Source organism: Elephantulus edwardii, unplaced genomic scaffold (genome assembly GCF_000299155.1).
Source record: "Elephantulus edwardii isolate Elephantulus edwardi_28Jun2011 unplaced genomic scaffold, EleEdw1.0 scaffold00183, whole genome shotgun sequence".
Classification (NCBI taxonomy): domain Eukaryota; kingdom Metazoa; phylum Chordata; class Mammalia; order Macroscelidea; family Macroscelididae; genus Elephantulus; species Elephantulus edwardii.
In genome coordinates this window covers 3587908-3602663 of record NW_006399933.1, presented here as the reverse complement: position 1 = coordinate 3602663, position 14756 = coordinate 3587908, and the positions used below count along the sequence as shown (strand labels likewise).

The 14756-nt window shown below is 38.8% G+C and overlaps 1 protein-coding gene across 1 annotated transcript in view; it reads right to left on the bottom strand.

Moving 5' to 3' along the window:
- Positions 1 to 14756, bottom strand: part of SEMA3E (sema domain, immunoglobulin domain (Ig), short basic domain, secreted, (semaphorin) 3E) — a 333719-nt gene that overhangs the window by 119980 nt on the left and 198983 nt on the right. The window lies entirely within an intron of this gene.

The following is a 14756-nucleotide window of genomic DNA, read 5'->3' as shown; positions in this document are numbered from 1 at the left end:
CTTGTTGTCAAAGTACTATTGAATCAGAACTGACTCATAGTTGACCCTCTGCGTTTTCAAAGGATGTAAATCTCATTGGGAAGAGATTGTCCATCTTTTTCTAGCAGCTGGTGAATTCGATCTTGTTGGCAGAACAATTCTTTACCACTAAAATCACTTAGTTTACAAATGGATTTCAGAACCTTTTTTGTTGTTGTTGTTGAAAAGAGAAACTATATCAATTATATGTTGTTCTTGTTATCTACCCTTGAGTCAGAATTGACTCTTAGCTGACCGTCCAGGGTTTTTCAGAGGCAGTAGATTGCAGAGGAGGAGATAACCCATCTTTCTCTCATGGAGCAGCGAGGGGATTTGAAATGAGTGCCTTCAGATTGGTGATGTGGTTTCTCATCATTAGGCCACCAGAAGTCTCATCTCAATATATATATATACATAGCTTAGTCCACTGTGCCATAGCTTCATGCCCTAACCAGTATATTGTTGAATTTCTAATTTTTTTGTGCCTTAACTCAGTGCAATGTTAATGTATAACTGAATGAAACATTGTCCAGTCCTGGACCAATCTCATGATCACTGGTATGTTTGATTTCACTGCCATAGTTATTGTGTTACTCCATCTCCTTAGGCATTTTCCTCCTATTCATTGATGTATTATTTTGCCAGATTTGGCCAGATTGTGATGGCTTACGAGTTGCTATCATGTAGAAATCTATGCCATTGGCATTTCAAATGACAGTGACTCACAGGGGGCAATTTTTAGAACAGCTTCCAGACTGAGAAAAAGAAACATCTTCAATTTTTTCAAGTCCTCAGAAAGTTGAATCAAGATCGACTATAGCTGACCTTTCTCTGAATTTCTCAAACTGCATTGCAAAGGAGGAGTCAGTCCATTTTCCTTCCAGAGAGCCGCTGGTGGATTCTAGCCATCAGAGAGGCTCAGTCTTTGTGTGAACAGCACAGTTATCTATGAGCATCTGGCAGCCCACCTCCCTTTATATATATAATATCAGGTTAGGCATTTATATACAGAAGTGGAAGAAAATAGCTTGCCATTTAATCCACACATATTTACCAGTCCTTGGTACATAAAACTACTGTCAACTTATAAAAGTTATATTAATAATGTGTTATTATATTTATCTTAAAGGATTATGTTTATCATAGCAGCAATCATTTTATAATTTAAATTATAATTACAGAAAATGAATGTAATGGACCTGAAAAGTATTTCTTACTAAAACTATTCAGCATTAGGTATACATTTGCTTTGATAAGGAGCCTATTGACTTTTGAATTAAAACAAGGAATATGCTACATAATAACAAAATAAATTTAAAAAATGCAAACTAGAGGGTGTTGTTGTTGTTGCTGTTATGTGCTGTTGAGTTGACTATGACTCATAGTGACCCTATGTACAATAGCTCTGAACGCTGCTCTATCCTGAGCCAATATCATTGTCTCTGATACACCTATCTTCATTACCCTAGTTATTGTGTCAATATATTCATCTGGGTTCTTCCTCTCCTGTGCCATCCCTTCACCCTTCCAAGCATGAGGTCCTTCTCCAAGGGTCAGTCCCTCCTGGCTACATGCCCAAAGTATGTGAGATGGAGTCTCAAAATCCTTGCCCCAGGGAGAAGCTTGGTGTCAACCTCTCTAGGACATTCTTTGGACATGTTATCAGGAGGACTGCAAACAAGGTCAGTGAAGGAGAGAAAGACCCTCTGAAAAGTGGGAAGACACAGTGACAGCAACAATGCATTGGACCAGAGTAGAGGTTGTGAGGATGGTGCAGGATCTGAAAGGCTTTGGTTTTGTTGGACACAGGAGTGATCACGAGCTGGAATTAACTTACTGACACCTAACAATATCAACCTCTCAATTGTGCATATTTTGTATAGGATTTTCAAAGATTTCAGAAGTGGATGGCCAGTCCTTTTCCCTGTTGTTGTTATGTGCCATTGAATAACCTACAACTCATAGTGGCCCTACGCATGACATCTCTAAAGCCTTCCCTGTTGTGGGCCAGTCTCACTGACTTCAAAACACCTACTCTTATTTCCTTGGTCACTGTATCAATCCATCTTATCTGCAGTCTTCCTCTCCTGTGCTGTCCCTCCACCCTTCTGAGCATGATGTTCTTCTTTAAATACTAGTCCCTTCTGGCACATGACCAAAGTATGTGAATGGAACTTCAAAATCCTAGCCTCCAGGGATAAACGTGGTTTCACTCTCTCCAAGACAGATCTATTTGTTTTCTTGGCAGCCCTGTGTATGTTCAAGAGTCTTCTCCAGCACCACAACTCAAAGGCATCAATTCTTCTATCATCCATAGTCATTGTCCAGTTCTCTGATGCATAACAAGTAATTACAAAGACCCTGGACTGGATCAGGCACACCTTAGTCTCTAGACTGACATCATTGCTTCTCAATACTCTGGAAAAGTCCCTGACAGAAAATTTACCTAATGCAGTTTGTCTTTTGATTTTCTGACTATCACTGCCAAGAGTGCCGACTGTGGAGCTGAGCAAGCTTTAACTGTTAACAATCTTAATCTCTGCCTTAATTTAGATGTTCAATTTAGAGCAATATCTGACAGAAAGCATTTTACCTTGAAAAGGCTGATGCTACATTCCTTCTTAAAACGGAGGAATGTGGAATTAGGATTGGAGGAAGACTCATCAATAACCTGTGTTGATGATGATACAACCTTACTTTCTGAAAATGATGAGGACCTGAGGCACTTGTGCTTGCTAAGGAAAGTCAAGAACTGAAGTCTCAATATGAATTGAAGCTAGACATCAAGAAAACAGATTTTTACCACTGGGCCAATTGGCTTCACCATGATAGATGAAGAGATTGAGATTGTTAATAGTGTCAGCTTGCTCAGTTTCACAAGCAACACTCTTGGCATGAGCGGTCAGGAAATCAAAAGATGAATATTAGACCGGGAAAATCTCTCGTCAGGGTATTTTCCAGAGTACTGAAGAACAACGATGTCAGGCTAGAGAGTAAGGTATGCCTGATCCAGGCCATGGTCTTCGCAATCACCGGTTATGCATCTGAGAGCTGGACTAGGATGACGGAAGAATTGATGCTTTTGAGTTGTGGTGCTGAAAAAGATAACTGAACATACCATCGATTGCCAAGTAAACTAACAGGTCTGTCCAGCAGAGGATGAAAACCATGCTTCTCCTTGTAGGCAAGGATTTTGAGACTTCATCTCATATACTTTGGGCTTGTAGCCAGGAGGGACTAGTCTTTAAGAAGGATATCATGCTTGGAAGCGTTGAGGGACAGTGCAGGAGAGGAAGACCCTGGATGAGATGAATTGACACGAAACTGGGGTACTACAGGTAGGTGTGTCAGAGACAGTGAAATTGGATCAGGGTAAGAGCAGGGTTTAGAGGTATTATGCATAGAGTCATTATGAGTTGTAGTCGACTTGACAGCACATAACAACAACAATATCAGACATGTTCTATTAAAAAGGTGACCATAATCAATTTTTCAGTGCTAAAATGATAATTAGACACAGAAGCAGGAATGGCATCCACTTCCAAAATAGCTTGCCTCTGGAAACTCTATGAACATGGAGAAACGATGAAAGTTATACAGGTGTTCAGGTCTTTCATTCATAGGGTTGTTACAAGTTGTCTACTACTCAACAGCACTTAACAATAACAACAACAACTTAGAGAGAGCCCTTTTAGCATAGTGGATAGAAAGTAATGCTATCAAGCCAAAGGTGGGTGATTTTAATCTGCAGCACTCAGACCTGGTTTTAATTGGTTTTGGTCAAACATTCTTCTAAGTGGAATAACACTGGTCTGTCCATTTGCTGTACAGAGGTAACTCGTGGTTGCTGTGATGCTAAACACTGTGACACTGATGTGTCAAATGCAATAATGGTTACCCATGGTGGATAGTGTTTGGTGGAGCTCGCAGATTAAAACAGGCTTGGAAGCAGGAGTGGCATCCACTCCCGAAATAGCTTGCCTCTGGAAACTCTGTTTATTTGGAGAAACAATGAAAGTTATACAAGTGTTCAGGTCTTTTGTTCATTGAGTTGCTATGAGTCATCTATGACTCAACAGCACTTAACAACAACAACAAAATAGTATCCAGATTGGTAGGGGGGAAAGCTCAATGTTTTATTCTGTTCATTCTAAACCACTATTTTGTAATTATTATTTCCAGAACTATTTAAAGAAGCTTTTTTGGAGGCAGTTCTCTGTAGTTTTTGTTGTTGTTGTTGTTATGTGCCATTGAGTCTACTTGCTACTCATAGAGACCCTATGTACAAGAGCCCTAAACCCTGCTCTATCCTGTGCCAACCTCATTGTCTCTGAAATACCTACTACCCCAATCACTGAATCCATCCATCTCATCGAAGGTCTTCCTTTCCTCCACCATCCCTCCACCCTCCTAAACATGGTGCTTCTCTCCAAGGACTTGTCCCTCCTTGCAACATGCCCACAGTATGTCAGATGAAGCCTCAGAATCTTTTCTTCCAAGGAACATTCTGGCTTCACCCTCTCCAGGACAAACCTGTTTGTTCTAGCAGTCCATGGTATAATCAACACTCTTATCCAGCACCACAGCTCAAAGGCATCAATTCTCTTTCTGTCATCCCTAGTCACTCTCCAGCTCTCTGATGGATAGCACGCAATTGCGAAGATGAAAGCCCGGATCAGGCACACCTTAGTCTCCAGCCTGATGTTTTTGCTCTTTAGTACTCTCGAGAGGCAGTTCTCTGTAGTGTTTCTAAATATTTTGTGACAGCTTTTGTGCTAAGCTATATTTTCAAATAGGAGTGAAAGATATAGACAGAATCTCTTTCCACAGCAGAGGGCACAATTTTTCCTGTTCAATATAAGAAATACAGTATCTCCCTTTGGAGGGAAGTTTGGGCTGACTTGCTAGCAGCTTTCCTATACAATTGAGGGTGGGGAGTTTCAAAATTCTGAACTTTTAAACTGTAACACATATCATCCATGTGGGTCACTCAGTATTACCCTTCCATGAAACCTGGGGGCAAGGGAACTGATGGGAACACACGTTCACATTGCTGTGTTCTGAATTAAAGTCCGTTAACTGACCAAGGACTCTCATATCTTCTACCAGGCTAACTTGTTTTCTTAAACACAAAGGAAAAATATTAGAAATTTCAATGTTCAACCAATAATTTAGAAAATTCTAAATAGAATAATAATTATAATATCAAAATTAGAATTTTGAAACATGCACAAAAATAGTTATAGTGAAAAGAAAATGTTTTTCTATGATTATCTGACTATACATTGCTCCTAAAAATGCATATTCCCAATAATTATTTAAGATTGTTGACATCATCCCAGCAGATATATTTTTAAGTCTTATACAAAATACCCTCTTCTTTCCTTTCTTCAAAAGAGAATACTTCTCCCCCCTTTGAGTTGCCAAGATGTTCTGCCTTTTTCTACCTTATGTTACAGTGATATATTTTTATATAATTTCATACTTATTATATTTAATTCTTAACAATTTCCAGTTTTCCAACATAAAAGCTACCAATTCCATGTACCAATTCTTAAATGATATTTGTTATTGCTTTTCCTCATTTCAACTGACTTCCAATCAGGGCTCCACTACAATACTACTATAACTGTTCTCTTTGTTTAATGTTCATAGGGTTTTCAAAGCCCTTTTATTTAGAAAGTAGATGCCCATCTTGCTTTCTAGTCTGTCTCAATCAGGGAGCTCTACCAAAACCCATTAATGATGGAAAACCATTTTGAAGTTTGATACAACAGTGGAAAAGTTTCCAGTATCACAGAAACCCCAAAATTCACAGTACAGCAAACTGACAGAGAAGTGCTGCACCACTTACTACAATGTTCTCTCCAAACACAATCAATACCAGACCCAAGGGCAGCAGGAAATAAAGAGACACATTTCACTGGGAAAATCTGTATTTAGGGACCTTTCCAAATTATTGAAGTGTAGTAATGTTAGTTTGAGGACTAAGACACATCTGATTCATGCCATAATCTTTTTTATTACTAGCCATGCACCAAGACCTGGACAAAGAATAAAGATGTCATTAAAGAATTGACACCTTTGAGCTGTGGTGATGAAGAAGAGCATTAACATCCCATCGATGGCTAAGAGAATGAATACATATGTCTTGGAGAAGGTGCAGCCAGAGTGCCCTTTGGAGGCAAAAATGATGAGGCTTCATTTTACATACTTTGGACATATTGCTCAGAGGTTCTATTCCTTGGAGAGGGATATTTGTTATTTGTTATATGCTGGGGAAGGTGGAGAGTTGGTGAAGGAGAGGAAGACTCTCAACCAGGTAGATTGACATGATGCCTGCTGCAATAGGCTCTTGTGTGTCAGGAAGTTTGAAATAGCAAGTGGGATGTGTCATATTCATTATGTTGAATAATTAATTATGCTATTTGGGCTATGAATGAGTAGGGAGCTCTGGTGGCCTAGTGTCAAGAAGCTGCCCTGCAATCCTGAAGCCACACAGTTTGAGGACACCAGTGGCTCCATAGAAGGAAGGGCAATCTCCTTCAGTGCAAGTAACTGCCTCTGAAAACCCACTGGAAGGTCAGCTTTGGTTCAGTTACAACTCTAAGGTACACAACAACAAGAAGTCAGGCTATATGCAGAATACAGCAATAGAATTAGAGGAAGCCACATTGATTTTTAATTCAATGAACTAAAGAGATGTACACGAAAGTTTCAGACATAAGATTTAGTTGAATAACCAATGTGGTATTAGATGCCAAATAAATGAGACAAGTAATAATTTCTAGTTAAATCAGACCCTCTATGAGGTGTATTGATTCAGTGACTGGGGTAATTGGAATGGGTGTGTCAGAGGCAGTGCAATTGGCACAGGATAGAGCGGGTTTAGGGCTGTTGTACATAGGGTCGCTATGAGTCGCAAGTGGCTCGACGGCACGACAACAGCAACAACAATTGGGAAAAAAACCTTGAAGGATATTACTAATAATCAGAACTAAAGCCTTTGAAAGGGAGTTCTGGTGGCCTAGTGGCAAGAAGCTGCACTACAATCCCAAAGGCACACAGTTCGAGGCCACCAGCCGCTCTGCGGGAAAAGGATGGGCAATCTCCTCCTGTGTGATTAACTGCCTCTGAAAACCCACCAGAGGGTCTGCTATGGGTCTCCTCCAACTCTATGGTATACAACAACAGCATAGGGTTTGAAAGATTGGTAGGATTTCTAAGGAGAGAGAAAAGCATCTTAACCAGTTGGCTCTGGATAGAGATGGGGGAGAGAAAGAAAATTAAATGATGAATGCTCACCATAATAAAGTCTCACACATGGGAATCCTTCAAAGGGAACAATGTAATTATAGGTTTTTCTAAGGTTTTGTTGTTGTTGGTGTTTGCCTTGATATTTTGAGTATGTGTGGTTGTTAAAAAGAAAAAAAAGGTTTAACAGATTCAAGACTGCTTCCAAATGTTAACTTAGGTGAGAAAAGATGACAGAGAAAGAACTGAATGGAAATAGAAAGTTATTTTTTAAAGCCATATGTATAAATGTTCTGCCAAGTGAGTGAGGGAAATGACTTTCTTCATTTGTTTTGGCAGTCAGGATGCCTTTTGGTTCTGCTCCAGAGTTTAGCGTCAACAAATCTCCATAAAATTACACTATTTGTTCTGCACAAAACGTTTTAAAGGCAGTTAAACAACAGGGTGTAATGCTATTTCCAAATTCTTAGTACCAAAAAGGGGACAAAAATAAAGAGGTTAAATACACATCAATTCATCACAATACACTCTGTAATATAATTTAATCATCCCAGTACACATTAGCAGGCCATTTCCTATTCTTGCATATCTCAATGGAGAAAAATAAAATAAAAAATAAATTACACAGTAATTTTTCTACTGGACTCCCTGTTGAGTCTTATAATTATATCAAGATTAAGGATTTAACAGTTGAATATTACAAGATGTTATGGCACTTGGAAATTTAGAGGAGAAAGAACAAATTAAGAAAGGTGAATTAATTTAATTGTCTAAAACAAAATTTCTTTTTAATAAAATTAATAGGATTCATTTAATCATATATTTGTATTTAAGATAATATTTTCATTTCATACAATAAACTCTCTCTAAATATAATAAATTCTAGTAAAAATGTTGGGTTTTAAATTTTTTCTTTTCTTTCTACATTTTCTATCTATTCATTTTAATTGCATATCCTATAGATACCATTGTTGTTGTATGTCATTGAGTCAACTATGACGTGTAGCAAACCTATGCACAACAGTTCTGAACCCTGCTCTATCCTGGGCCAGTGTCACTGTCTCTGATACACCTACCCTCATTAGCCCAGTTACTGCATCAATCCAGCTCATTTGAGGTCTTCCTGTCCTTCAATGTCTTTACCCTTCCAAGCATGATATCTTTCTCCAAGTACTGGTCCCTCTTGCAACATGTCTAAATTATGTGATACGGAGTCTTAAAATCCTTGTTTCCAAAGAGCAGCTTGGTTTCATTCTCTCTAGGTCAGACCTGTTAATTCTATTAGATGCAAGAATATGTTTTTCGAATATAATACTTTAAAAAATACTAATAGCTTCTAAAGGGTAGTTAACCTGACACATGTTATCTTAGTGTTTATTCCTTCATAGTTAATTTTAATGTCAACATAATAAACTTTTGGTCTATAGATAAAACTTGTATTTGTGAGTTTCATGCTCCAAATTATTTGAACTAGAAAAATATTATAGCTACATAAATTTGATGGGCCAGACATGACCTTTTATAAGGATGAAAATTATTCAGTTGCCATTATTAATGTGAAATAGCTTCCATATGACTTATATGCAAATTATATTGTAATGACTTGCTCCCACTCTATAAAAAATTGAACTCAGTTCTAAAGTGTAAGAATTTTGTCATCTTTGATATGATAAAGTTAGTTAGAGAGAGTGCAAACATTTTTCTAAATGGAGCTGCCTAATAAAGATAGTGAGCTCTGGTAGCTTACCAATAAGAAGCTGCACTGCAATCCCAAAGCCATGTGGTTCGAGGCCACCAGCTGTGGGAGAAGGATGGGGAATCTTCTCCTGAGAGATTAACTGTCTCTGGCATGTTGCAAGGAGGAACCAGTCCTTGGAGAGGGGCATCATGCTTAGGAGGGTGGAGGGGCAGCACAATAGAGTAAGACCATTGTTGAGATGGATTGACTCAGAGACTGGATAGGTGTGTCAGAGAAAATAAATTTGACTCAGAATAGAGCAGATTCCAGGGCTGTTCTACATAGGGTTGCTATGAGTTGCAAGTGACTTGAAATCACATAATAACAATAGAAAATGAAGGGGGAAAAAAGCCTTCAAGTACTATTCAGTTTTAGTTTTTTCCAAAAACTGAATCTTACTGTTCTTTTTTTTTTTAATTTAAGTTGTTTATTTTTCATTTCAATGAACATCTACAGAGATTTTAGGATTCCATTCATTCATTGTTGCACCCTTCTCCCCGCACAAACCCCTCCCTCCCCTCCCCCGTTTGCTCCTCTCCTTGAAAAGCAAAAGAAAAACTCCCTCAATCTTACTGTTCTTATGGAGGTGTTCGTAATCTCAAATATTTTGACTGCAAGGAACTATAGAGAGATAATGTAAACAAGTTGGCCAATTGGTTTAAGAAGACCATCACAAATCATGATATCATGATTATGATACACAAAAATTTTAAGAAGAGCTTTGACTGTGTGGATCATGAGAAGTTGTGGCTGACATTGAGAAGAATGGGAATCCAAGAGCACTTGATTGTATTCTCTATCCATACCTATTCAATATGTACACTGAACAAATTAACAGAGAGGCTGAATTCTATGAGCAGGAGTTTGGCATGCAAATGACATAACCTTGCTTGCTGAAAAATGGGGAGGACATGGAACACTTGCTGCAGAAGATCAAGGAATGCAGTCTTCAGTATGGACTGCATCTCAGTGTCAGATAAAAAAAGATTCTTACCACTGGACAGATAGGAAGCATCATGATGTATGGATAAAAGATTGAAACTGTCAATAGCTTCATCTTGCTTGGATCCACCAATGATATCCTTGGTACAAGCACTCAGGAAATAAGGAGACACATTGCACTGGGGAAACCTGCCGTTAGACCTTTCCAAATTACTGAGGAGTAGTGATGTCAGTTTGAAGGCTAAGATGTGTCTGAATCAGGCCATAGTCTTTTCAATTACTTGCGGTGTGCATCTGAGAGCTAGACAATGAATAAGGGTGACAGAAAAGAATTGACACCTTTGAGCTGTGGTGTTAGATAAGAGCACTGAACATCCTGTGACAGGACAAGAGAACAAATAGATATGTCTTGAAAAGGGTGCAGCCAGAGTGTTCTTTGGAGGCAAGAACGATGAGGCTTTGCCTCACATACTTTGGACATGTTGCTAGAAGGTGCTATTCCGTGGGGAAGGATATCATATTGGGAAGAGTAGAGAGTCGGCAAAGCAGAAGAAGACCCTCAACCAGGTGGATTGATATGGTGACTGTGGCAATGGGCTCTTGCGTGTCAGGAATTGTGAAGATGGTGCAGGACAGAACAGGGTTCAGATCTTTTGTTCATAGGGTTGCTATGAGTCGTGCTTGACTCAACAGAACCTAACAGCAACAACAATAGTACACTGAGAGCCCTCATGGTCCAGTGGTAAGGAATTGTACTGCCAAACCAAAGGCACAAAGTTCAGTCCTCTTGTGTAATTTTGAGCCTCAGCAGCCCATTGGAGAGTCAGCTATGAGTCAGTCCTGACTCAACTGCACTCTACAACAACATAATAGACAGTAATCTACATTTAAAATTAAGAATTACTATAATAGCTTGCAAAATAGATTATAACCAGGCAATAGTTGCTGATTTTGTGGAAACAGTGGAAATGGTAATATAGATGACAGCGTACAACTGATCTTTAATAAAAACAAGGGGCTGTGATTTGTGGAAGTAATGACTTTTCTCAAAAAGAAAAACAAAGTCTCTATTATAACAAGCAGGGATGTTGGAAATGACAATGCAGAAGTAGTAGACTCAATCTGCTTGGTAGCTTCTCTTTTCTGAATGAAATTAAAAATCAAGGTTATTCACCTTCCCTGGAGAGATCACATATACCTTAGCATGGTGTTAGGAGAGGCTATTCCTTGGAGAACATCATACTTCAACCAAAAAAGAGGAAGACCTTCAACCAGATGGACTGCACAGGACTGATGTAAAGGGCTCAACTATGTCAGAAATTAGAAGTATGGCACAGGACAGATCAGGTTTCATATCTCTTTTTCACAGAATCTTTATGAGTCTTTCTCAACTTGATGGCACCTTACAAACAACAGTAACAATGAGCAATCAAGACTAATCCATCATGACATAGCTCTGCTGGCCATTCCCCCTTGGTAAATCTCAGTCACTGGTCAATAATCTGTACATGGGCTCTAATGGCCAAAAAGCTCTGTATGGTCCCTAATCTGATCCTACTCTTTAACAAACTTTATAAATCCTTCCTTTACAGGAAAAACTGGTCTCTCATTAGCAAAATTCCATGAACTTCAGTCTGGTTTTTGAATGTTCCTATATCATTTTGCTCTAATTAAAACAACACTTAAGACTACTATTTCTCTAGCAGCCTTCTAAAATAATGGTGATGTGATTTACCACAGCTTTATTTATTCTTATTTCCTCTTACTAATTTCTTCTCTGTAAGAGATAATTGCTATGTATTTGAGAGCTGGACAATAACTAAGGATAGTAGAAGAAGGATCGATGCCTTTGAGTTGAGGTGCTAATCATAAATTGAAGAGTGTTGATCATACCATAGACTTGTAAGAGAACAAACTGGTCTGTCCTGGAGAGGGTGAAACCAGAGTGCTACCTGGAGGCAAGAATTTTGAAGAACTGTATTGCATACTTTGGTCATGAGGCCAGGAGGGACCAATCCTTGGAGAGGGGATTTCATACTCAGAGAGTCAGCACAGGAGAGGAAGACCCAGGATGAGATGTATAGATTCAGTGACTGGAGAAATAAAATTAACTCCATTGAAGATGATGGGATTGGCTAAGGAAAGGGCAGGTTTCAGAGCTAATGTACATAGGTGTGCTATGAGACACAGGGGTCTTGATGACAAGTAACAACAATAGAAACTACTGCCTAGCTACTTTGGAACTTATTGATCCCATTTGCTGCTCCTCCATTTTTTTATGCAGTTGATCATCATCCTTTACAACTCCTAGCTCATAAATTCAAGGTTATTTTTCTTACATAGATTACTGTCTTTCTCTTCACAAAGATGATTCATCCATAATCACCCTGGCCAATCAATGGCCTTATCTTCTATTTGAGTGTATGATCTGACACTTCAGCCACATATTTTTGTGAATCTATTCTATTTTTGCTTTATTCAATGTGTGGCTAAGAACTGCTATCCATCATTCCATGGAAGATCTTCCTGTTTTTCATCAGCCTTTTATTTTACTGAGTATGATGTCTTTTTTTTCATTGACTAGTCATTTCTGATAAAATGTGCAAAGTATGAGACAAAATCTTGCCATCCTTAATTCTAAGGAGCATCTCTACCATACCCATCCCAAGACATAGTTGCTCCCTCTTCTGACAGTACATTTAATATTTATATACTTGAAAGGAAAATAATCTTAAGTTTTTCTTATTTATTATTCAGATTTTATATGAACTTGAGGTGACTGAAAATACATGAGTTGAGTCAGGCACATTTTGATCCTGAATATGATAACGTTGCTCCTTAACACTTGTTTAAATAGCTTTGCTTAATTTACTATGGTATTGAATTTATTGACTGCTGCTCCTTCGACATTTATTGTGAATCCAAGTACAATTAACCCTTTGACAACCTCAATAGTTTATATTGCATATTGGTCTAGTTTTGAGAATATAACATTTTATGTTCAAGTATAATTCATATTGAAGACTGTAGTCTTTGATCTTCATCAGCAAACTCATTAAATTCCGCTTCATTTTCAGCAAGGTTGTGTCATCTGCATTTTTCAGATTGTTAATGTGACTTCCTCTAATTCTATTGCTGTATTCTGCATATAGCCTGACTTCTTGTTGTTGTGTACCTTAGAGTTGTAACTGAACCAAAGCTGACCTTCCAGTGGGTTTTCAGAGGCAGTTACTCGCACTGAAGGAGATTGCCCTTCCTTCTATGGAGCCATCACTGGTGTCCTCAAACTGTGTGGCTTCAGGATTGCAGGGCAGCTTCTTGACACTAGGCCACCAGAGCTCCCTACTCATTCATAGCCCAAATAATCAGTATAATTAATTATTCAACATAATGAGTATGACACATCCCACTTGCTATTTCAACAAGTCCTGGAGACTCCTTTTTAACAAATGTCAGGAGTGCTGCTTAGTCGTGTTCTTTCAATACTATTCTTTTTTTTTTTAATCACTAGTTAGATGCTGTCAAATCACAGCGATCCTATGAACAACAGAGCAGGAATATGCAAATGGGGCATGTTAGCCTATCCACAAGAGGATTTATGATCTACCATTCCACGACGGGGATTGACGAGACTCAACAATCTATAAGGGGATTGGATAGCCTTGTCAATATATTTCACATCTCTAGCTGCAGGGTCAGATCTTCTGGTGTCATTGAAGTGAAAGCAAGACAATGTAGGACATCCTTTTTGCCCCAGCCATGACTGAAGGAGAATTGATGCCTTTGAGCTGTGGTGCTGGAGTGTTGAACATGGACTGCTAGAAGAACAAACTGGTTTGTCCTAGAGAGGATGAAACCAGGCTGCTCCTTGGAGGCAAGGATTCTGAAGCTTCATCTGACATACTTTGGACATGTTGCAAGGTGGGGCCAGTCCTTGGAGAGGGACATCATTCTTGGGAGGGTGGAGGGATAGTGCAGGAGAGGAAGACCCTCTGTGAGATGGATTGATTCAGTGACTGGGGTAATGGGGGTAGATGTGTCAGATACTATAAGGTTGGCACCGGATAGGATAGAACAGGGATTAAGGCTATTGTGCATAGGGTTGCTATGACTCACAAGCGACTCAGTGATACATTACAGGAACAACATACCTACGGCAGCAATGCTTATGACTGAACTAGAGGCCTGATGTGAGATAAGACCTTGGGGATGGGGAGGAGAAAGCCAATATTGGCAGGACTGAGAACTAAGGAACACTCATCTGAAGTTGTGAGGCTTGAGGCTGAGGTGGCTGCATGCACATTTTGTGAGCTGTCTTGACTGTATTCTGTTACTACTCTGGATTAAAACCTTTGATCTTCCCAATATAATTCTATGTGGTCTGTGAGCTTTCATGTGTGATTTTGGATCCAGCAAAGCAGTAAGATTGGTGTTGAGATGAGTAGAAAGTGGTATAGGAGTGTGGAGGACCTGTTTGTAGTACAGCTTAGAAACTGCCTTCAGGAAAAGGAAGTATAAAGTGAATAAAGAGACGAGATAAAGGATGCTGAACTTACCTGGTAATATTTTGACTGTTGATTTTGGTAGTGGGTTCAAAAGTGTTTATTTTAATGTTATAATTGATCATATATCTTAATTTTTATACCATTTTATGTGTATGATACATATTAAAAATAAAGAAATAAATATGAAGTTAGAAAGTATAGTCAATGTTCTTTGGCTACTATTTTAGGTATTTTATTGCTCAGAAAGGAAAGAGAAACGTGGTATCACTAGGCAGATACATAATTAGGGAGGGTTTATT